Genomic DNA, 8811 nt, shown 5'->3' with positions numbered 1-8811 from the left:
TTGGTGATCTTGGAGGTCTCTTCCAACCTAGACTATTCTGTGATTCTTCTGTGAAGTAAATCAACCTATGTGTTTTTTTTACATAGTTGTATACACACATGACAGGAATGTAAACTGTTCAATGTTAATAGATCTATAGCAAAATTCTAAAGTCAAATGTATGATCATTATAGTCAAGGGGTTTTGTAATCCTAGAGATGACCATTTCTCACTGATGCCACTTGGGCCAATCACAGACTGGGAGTGCTGCATGCCTACAGTCCTATGATCTACAGCCTTCTACAATTCACAGTCCACAGTTCTTCTCCTTTCCCAGTTTGGCACTCTCTCCTTTTCAAAGGCATAGACATATCAACAGGGATCAGTAGGCCTCTGGAAAACCTGTTAGAAAAGAGATGGGAAGACAGCTCATTTTAAAAGGGTGTGGTGAATTGGTGGAGTAGTATTTTTGAACAAATACTGCTACATTAAATTCATTCCTAGGAGAAAAAAAAAAAAAAAAAAAAAAAAGATCTAGAGATCAGGTGTTTTAGGACTAAGGTACTGTCTGCTTTTGCATCCTCATAAAAATTCTGAAAGAGGCCTGGATTCCAGACACGACAGCAGAAGAAGTGTTCTCAGAGAGACAGAGTCCTAGCACTGGCTTTGGATTTTAACTGAGCAAAGGACCCTAGGGGTAGGGGTACTGAGAGGCTGATAAAACCTTTTCAATGAACTTTTTAGAGTTCAATAATGAATTAAGGTGCTGACAGAGATAGCACCTTCCCCCCCCTAAGAGGGAAGGTGGAAAAAAATGCAACTAGAATTCTTTTTTTTTTTTTTTTTAATGATATCTGAAAACTTCTAGTGTGAAATGCTAGTATGGTTTGCTTTATATTAAGATTACAATCAGGGTCTGAATACCTGATAATCATTAAAAACACAGAAAGTCTCTGCTAGACAGGAGCTTTGCCTCCTACTCAGCACATGGCATAATGAGGCCCTTTCTCACAGAACCACACTTCCTAAAACTAGATTACTTATAAAATCCAGTGCTGCCTCAGGTAAGGAAGTTTTTAAAGGTTTTGAAGTGGCAGAATTAGCCAAGCTATTTGGTAGTGTTTTTCCTCCTAGGAGACTTCTCTTCTCAGCTGTTACTTCAGCCTGGCAGCTCAGATGAAAGAACAGCCTAGGACAGAACAGATGAGGGACTCTGCAGGAAGGGGTAAAAAGATCATTTTCACACTATTCACAAGAATTGGATCCCTCCACTGCATGTGGAGCTAAAATTAGCCTTCTGTACAGGCATTCGACTTTTCAAACATTTCTAACATCTCAGAGTAGAATCACACTTTATGGAACTGCAAGAACCACCCTTACTGAAATTCTACTCAAGTTGCTAAAGAAAGGAGAAGTATGTAAGGGTGTTAACTTTTCCTCAGCTCCCCCTCCCCCCCTCTTTTTTTTCCTTTTTTTCTTTTTTTCCCTCCTTGAAGAAGTTCCGTCACAGTGAAGTAAAGCTTTGATTTTTCCCTCCCTCCCTGTTTCTCATTGTCCTGACTCACTGTCTCTCCACACATGTGAGATACCAAAAAAAGACGAAGACATGTTGGAGTAAGTTGTGATCAAACAACTGCATTTCAGATCTTGGCAAAGATGAACTGAATAACCCATTCAAAAAGGCATTTGCCCAGTCTTTGAAGAGCCTTAATGAGAAGTTCTACTAATCAACAGTTAACGAACATTATCATAAATATTTTTGACAAAATGTTCAGCATGAAAGTTCATCTGTTCTAGCAGCATAAGCAAAATCAGATTAAAACCTTAATTAAAATATGAAGAAGAGGCTTGTCATGATCTTCAACACAGTGGAAGATTCCTTTTTTGAAAATCAAGCTCTCTCTTGCTGTCATATTATACTATGTTGTTAATGAGCCCTTTCATTTCTCCATGCATAGCAATATATTTAATCTTAGCTGCATATTTTAAATGATTGATGTTCCCCTAATTACATTTTATGATATATTGTGCTGTGCCACCTCTAATGAGTGGCAAACATGGTATTACCTCACTAGTACTCAACCACAGAAATCAATAACTGACATTTATTCAATGAACTGCAAATTGTGATTCACTAGCTTCTCTTTGTGTTGAGTAAATTCAAACTGTAATTAATTTTCATGCATATCACAAATAGCAAATGTGTTCGTATGGGCTAACTTTAAAAGTGATTTGCTTCTTCTCTGTCTAATTACAACACAGCAAAACCTCTCAAGTCATCATTCAAAGGGCTGAGAAGAATCAATGGCTTGACAGAAACCATCTCCTTAGAAGGGCAGAGCACAACCACAGTTTACACTTTTGGGACTACTTCAAAGCCATTTCTTAATACATGAGGTTGTTTCTGTCTTATTGAATGAAGGTGGTAATACTCACAAGCAATCTCACCTACATATATTTGCTCATGCATGACAATGAGAACAAAACTCCTCTTATAAACTTTCCTGCCAGGTGTGTTTAAAAATATATCCTACTAAAAGAAATAACTGCCTTTTTCAAAAGATGGACTTTGTCGGATATCCAGAAATTGTAACAAGAGAACTGACTTATTATTGCTACTCAAAAGTGATGGTTTTGCTTGTAAGCCACATCAAAATTGACAAAACCACCATTAGTTGTTCCTTTCAAAACTTCTACTTGTCGCTTTAGCTAGCTTGTGATTTCTTTATTTTTTACTGAAAATTTCCACTCAAATCAGAGGACAGTACTGAGGATTCACAAATCAAACAAGTATTGGAGTTACAGCCCTCCAAAATTGATAGCAAAATTTTCTGAGTTGTTTTGGGATTGGTACAGTTCTTTGCACTATTACAGAGCACCATTTCAGGGATGGTTGTAGAGGTCAACATTGAAACTTGCAGTCCAATCCACTGAATTAAAAATGTCTAGGGCTGGTCTCAGGCACTAAGGCCAGGTAGTCTGAAAGGGCCTGTATCCACACAGCTTTGGTCTCCAAAAATATAATGCAACGTGTCTCTTAGAAGTGACCTCTGGCCTATGGTAACACCCAAACAGTCCCTAGGAATAACATGAGAGGATGCTGCTGGTCCTGGGCCAAAACTGTACCAGGGACCACTCTGATAATACAGACGGTCACGTGCCAAGCCCAAGAAAATGCCACAGCACCACCTAATTTACCAGTAAATAGGTATCCAATATTTCTCTTCTGCAGCCTAGTACAAATTTTGACTTTTTCTCTAAACAGGTCCCCTTTAAGGCATTCATTTTAAATCTCTCAGGTCAACATTCTGCAACAGAAATTATTTTCTAAAACACCCTTGGCAGGGTTCTGCATATATTACTTACATTGAATTTACTGATATGATTAACACAGAGTGAAAAAAGTGTAAGGGAATATGGTACATTAGTTTACATTTAGTTTTAAATCATAACCAAACTTTTGGCTTCTGGGATTACTGCCAGCTCTATCCAGGTGTCCCAGAAGATGACTACAGCAGATGATATCTGCTGAGAGGCAATATGCCCAATTTAAACATTTTATTCGCACCCTGACTGCAGGTGCTTAGTTAAGGAGTGTTCTAAACTTGTACCTAAGTTGCCTGTGTATTCAGCAGAGACAGACAGGTATCTTTGAAGACCTCCAGAGAGCCTGCCTGGCCGATTTAGGTGTCCACAATCACACAGATGAGAACTTTCTCTCTCTGAAGCTTCTCAGAGACAGCTGCCTCTCTTCCAGAACTGATCTTTACGGCAGTCAAAACAGATCTGAAAATTCAGTAACTCAGTCAGAGAGTCTATTTTCCCCAAAAGAAACACTATATATGTACCTGCAATGGTTGTCCAGATTGACTCTTCACCACTATGTTATCTACAAAGCAAGAGTAAAGACAATGAAAAGTACAGTGAGTAAAGAGAAGAGCTTTTTTTCTAAATAACAGAGGGAAGAAAAAAAAAAAAAAAAAAGTTTATGCAAGTATTATTTTAATATTTATTTTAATGATCACTTGTAACAAGTAATAAGAATCTGACAATTTATTTTCTAGTTAAAAAGACAGCCCTCTTTTCTTTAATGAATTGAAAACTGCTCAGGCACATACTTGCAGGTAGACCTGTGTTTTCTTTCTCAGTTCATTTAGCACAGAGTTATTTTTACCTTTGAGAAGTACAGTCTTGGTTTCTTTTGCTATCCTTTGGAGAAAAAAAAAAAAAAAAAGGGCAGATAGAGACTAGAGAAGTGTCGAATTAATCATATAATCATAGAATATCCCAAGTTGGAAGGGACCCATAAGGATCATCAAGTCCAACTCTTGGCAACACACAGGTCTACCCAAAATTTAGACCATGTGACTAAGTAGTCCAATCTCTTCTCAAATTCAGACAGGCTCGGTGAAGTGACTACTTCACTGGAGAGCCTGTTCCAGTGTGCAGCCACCTTCTCAGTGAAGAACCTCCTCCTGAAGTCAAGCCTAAACTTCCCCTGCCTCAGCTTAACCCCGTTCCTGCAAGTTCTATCACTGGTGTTTATGGAGAATAGGTCACCCGCCTCTCCACTCCCCCTCACGAGGAAGTTGTAGACTGTGATGAGGTCCCCCTTCAGCCTCCTCTTCTCCAGGCTGAACAGGCCCAGTGACCTCAACCACTCCTCATATGTCTTCCCCTCCAGGTACTTCACCATCTTCATCACCCTCCTCTGGACACTCTCCAACAGTTTAATGTCCTTTTTGTACTGTGTTGCCCAGAACTGCACACAGTACTCGAGGTGAGGCCGCACCAGCGCAGAGTAGAGCAGGACAATCACTTCCCTCAACAGACTAGCAATGCCGTGCTTGATGCACGCCAGGATACGGTTGGCCATCCTGGCTGCCAGGGCACACTGCTGGCTCATATTTAACTTGCTGTCAACCACTACCCCCAGATCCCTCTCTGTGGGGCTGCTCTCTAGCATCTCGTCACCCAGTCCGTACGTATAGCCAGGGTTGCCCCATCCCAGGTGCAGGACCCAGCACTTGCTTTTGTTAAACTTCATGTGGTTGGTGACCACCCAGCTCTCCAACCTGTCCAGATCTCTCTGCAAGGCTTTTCCACCCTCATCCAAGTTTGGTGTCATCAGCAAATTTGCTCAAGACACCTTCTAGTCCTACATCCAAATCATTTATAAAAACATTGAAGAGAACTGGCCCTAAAATGGAGCCTTGAGGGACCCCACTAGTGACCATCCACCAGCCTGATGTGGCCCCATTTACCACAACCCTTTGAGCCCTGCCCTTCAGCCAATTGCTCACCCATCATATGATGATTTTGTCTAGTTGTATGCTGGACATTTTGTCCAGTAGGATCCTGTGGGAAACTGTGTCAGAAGCCTTGCTGAAGTCCAAGAAAATTCACATCAGCTGGTTTCCCTTGGTCAACTAGCCGGGTGATCTTCTCATAAAAGGAAATCAAATTTGTTAGGCAGGACCTACCCTTCATGAACCCACGTTGACTGGGACCAATGACTGCATTGTCCCTGAGGTACACTTCAATAACTTCAAGAATTATTATCATGATTTTAAACTAGTTTAAGTTTTCCTTCAGTCTTACCTCCATTTTATTTCTATTATAAGTGTCTGAAAAACAAAGATGCTTTAGGATTGGGTTGAGAGTAAACGTATCAGAAACCAATTCTAGATCTGAGAAAAAAACAGAAGAGCGATCTCAGACATATTTTCAGACAGTCATTGGAATTTCAGCCAATTTTTCAAACAGTGCACACACACACACACACACACACACACACACACACAAAAAGTTTGACCTCATTTTCAACACACTAATTAAGCCACAGTAAAGTTCCTTGCTAGCCTCCTAAAGCCTGATTGAGCTCTGATAGGAGAGAGGTCATAAATAAAGGTATTCCCAAAGATTCTTTGGGACTGTGAAGGTATGGAATTAATTTAACCTACAGTGGATGAATGTAGGTCTCCATAAGCCTTGAATGATTAATCTATAGACGAGCCTGTTAATGGGTCTGTTATCCCACTGAGGTTAATGAGCCCTTGAGCATCTGTTGAAGGCACAGTCACTTAGCAATTAGTGTCTTGTATTCAAACCAGCTGACAGGCTAGGCAGCAGTTGATACCCAGTTTTCATTGTACTGTTCTCATAGTATCTAACATGCCCACTCTAAGCCCTCCTGCACTGGTTAGTTAACTGTTAAGAACAGATTTCTCCACTATTATATGAGCTCAATGATATGGCCTTTATGGAGTGGATTTGATCCAGAAAATTTTCTTTCAGGTTTTTATGGTTCCTATGCATGGTCAACAAATATCTGAAATAAACTTTTCATCTGCAGAGATCAGTTTAGTTCAGCCATAAAGGTCAAACAGGATAGTTGGCCTATCGGTATAATAATAGGAAGTGGAAAAATTTTTCTATTCCATGACGACAAAGCTGAGAAATACAAAGTTATGAACACCAGAACATTATTCCTTCCCAGCATACTTTTCTCATAGGATGTGTTGGCTCTTAGAGAATAGAGTACATATGGGAAATGCAGGATTTTAAATTGCCTTTGTGCCTTTGAAGGAAGTTGTACCTGAAACACCATGCATTTGCAATGAAAGTGTGAGGGAGGAAAGAAAAGAGAAGTAAAGAAAAACTATTATTCCCCTTTAATGAATAAAGAAAATGAGGCACAGAAGGAGGTAACCACATCATCCATTTTCAGCTACTTCAGTTGCATGCTCTGAATTGCCCCTTGGAGGATCCTACTTCTTGTCATTGGATGTACGTGGAAATTCCCAGCCTTACTTATTACCTTACGTCTCTGAATTGTAGCTAAGATAAATTACTACAGCAGCCTAAAGTAAATGTTATGTATATACTTCAAACAAGCCAAGGGTTCTGTTCCAGAGTGACAGCTGCTTCCCCTGGGATGACTCTAGTGGCTCTTAATCCTAGTTATTCACCCAACATTCTCTCAGTGAATGAATGTCTCAGCTGGGACTTTGCAACTGCAAATGAGGCAGCAACTAACCTGTCATACTTTACGCAGTGGCTTGTGCAGGTAAACTGACTTACCTTAATAAACTAGGCTGTCACCTGTGACAATCAAATGCTATTTAAGATTAATATTGTGGTAGAACACACATAATAACCAAGCCACATTTTCCTTGCCCTGGTCTCAGCTGTACATGTATATACAGTTGGAAGAAGACAAAAAGCACTAAAAAATTAGTCCATTTAACAGCAAACTACTTTTCACAGTGACTGTGGAAAGCTATGTTCAGTGGGGGATGTGGACCAAACTTCTGACTCCAGACTAAGATTTATACATGTATGTATTTTCCCTGAAAAGTAGACTTCAAACTGTCTTGGCCTTTGGGGAAGTTTTGATTAGTAGCTGAATCTCAGAACTTCTGAAATTGTATATCTCCCTACCAAGCACATCTGAAACTAAGAGCTATCTTTTGAATCTATGGTTTAAATTCAAGAATCATCTCAATTTTCAAAAGAGTAAGTGTAAAGTGCCTGCTTCAAGGAAGTACACATAATGTAACTAAAAGCTGAAAAAGAATATAATTTAGAAAAATTTGCAGTCAAAATGTAGTTGCCTCCCAGAGTGCTTTGAGCTATCCTAGTAGTGTATAAAGAGCATCCTAACTCATCCACTAAAATAACTTCCTGGTCTCAGATCGTTGATCATTTATATTATACTTCGGATATTTTTCTCCTTTTTTGTTGTTGTGAAGTGCTTGAATTATGTCTTTCTGCTGTGAAAAGCAATTCCTTATAAAATGATACAGGAGAGAGTGTGCATTTTTAAACAGAAAATATTTGCTCTAATCCTTCATATTTAAACTGTATAAATCATTGGGATCCCCATGCCTGTTCTCAAATTATCTTCACCTGGGTCAGCAGCCCTAATAACAGCAGTTTTTCGCACAGTACCCAATTTTAATTAATCTTCTTTAACTAAAGTCACTATTAAATAGCTCTCAAATTTTACTTTTCATAGGAAATTGAATTAACATTATCTGAAATCACTGAAGGTTTATTCCTTCAGTGTTTTTTGAGAGATTGGACTTCCCCTTCATTCAGCTACACCTTCCTTCAACTGCCTCTCCTCACCCACATTCAGGAGGTGTCTTTTGAGGATTTAATATCACCATAATGGTAAATTCCAAGACCAATGACGTTTCATCTTTTTCCTTTATTTGTACATATTACTCTTTCAAGAGTCCATTACTTGATAAGATTATTTTTAGGCTGAACTACAGTGTTAATCATAATTCCTAAAAATAAGACCTGTGTCATCATGCACAAAACTCCTACTGGTCAATGTGGTGGGTAGACCCCAACCAACAGCCAGGCACCCACACAGCTGCTCATTCACTTCCCTATCCCCAGTGAAACAGAGGAGAGAATAGGATATGCAAAAGCAAGAAGAATTGTAGGTCAAGATAGAGACAGCTTAATAGATGAAAGAAAGAAGAAAAAGAAAACAAGCAAAGACAATCACTCGCCACCTTCTCACAAGCAGACCAATATCTAGCCAGTCTCCGAGCAATGGCCACCTTGAAAGCAAATCCCACTTGCATTTCTTACCATACCTCCAGTTTTTTTTACAGTGTACATTATAGTGTACAGAAGATCACTCTGGCCAATTCAGGTCAGCTATTCCAGCTGCATCCCCTCCCAGCATCTTGCCCATTCATGGTTTACTTACTCTGGGGGCAAAGGGAAAAAAATAAAATAAAATAAATAATTAAAAAAAAATCACAGAATCACAGAATAGTCTAGGTTGGAAGAGACCTCCAAGATCACCAA

At 39.4% G+C, this 8811-nt stretch overlaps 1 long non-coding RNA gene across 1 annotated transcript; it reads right to left on the bottom strand.

The window, feature by feature from the left end:
• Nucleotides 1-830: 830 nt before the first annotated feature.
• On the bottom strand, nucleotides 831-6015 carry LOC118156880. Its single transcript, XR_004746477.1, has 3 exons — nucleotides 5943-6015; nucleotides 3828-3868; nucleotides 831-1168 (listed from the first exon to the last, which is right to left on the bottom strand). It is a non-coding gene; the product is annotated as an uncharacterized LOC118156880 (long non-coding RNA).
• Between the last annotated feature and the right edge of the window lie 2796 nt (nucleotides 6016-8811).

The sequence above is a fragment of the Oxyura jamaicensis genome, assembly GCF_011077185.1.
Source record: "Oxyura jamaicensis isolate SHBP4307 breed ruddy duck chromosome 1 unlocalized genomic scaffold, BPBGC_Ojam_1.0 oxy1_random_OJ106360, whole genome shotgun sequence".
NCBI lineage: Eukaryota > Metazoa > Chordata > Aves > Anseriformes > Anatidae > Oxyura > Oxyura jamaicensis.
This window is presented reverse-complemented; position numbering and strand designations above follow the sequence as displayed.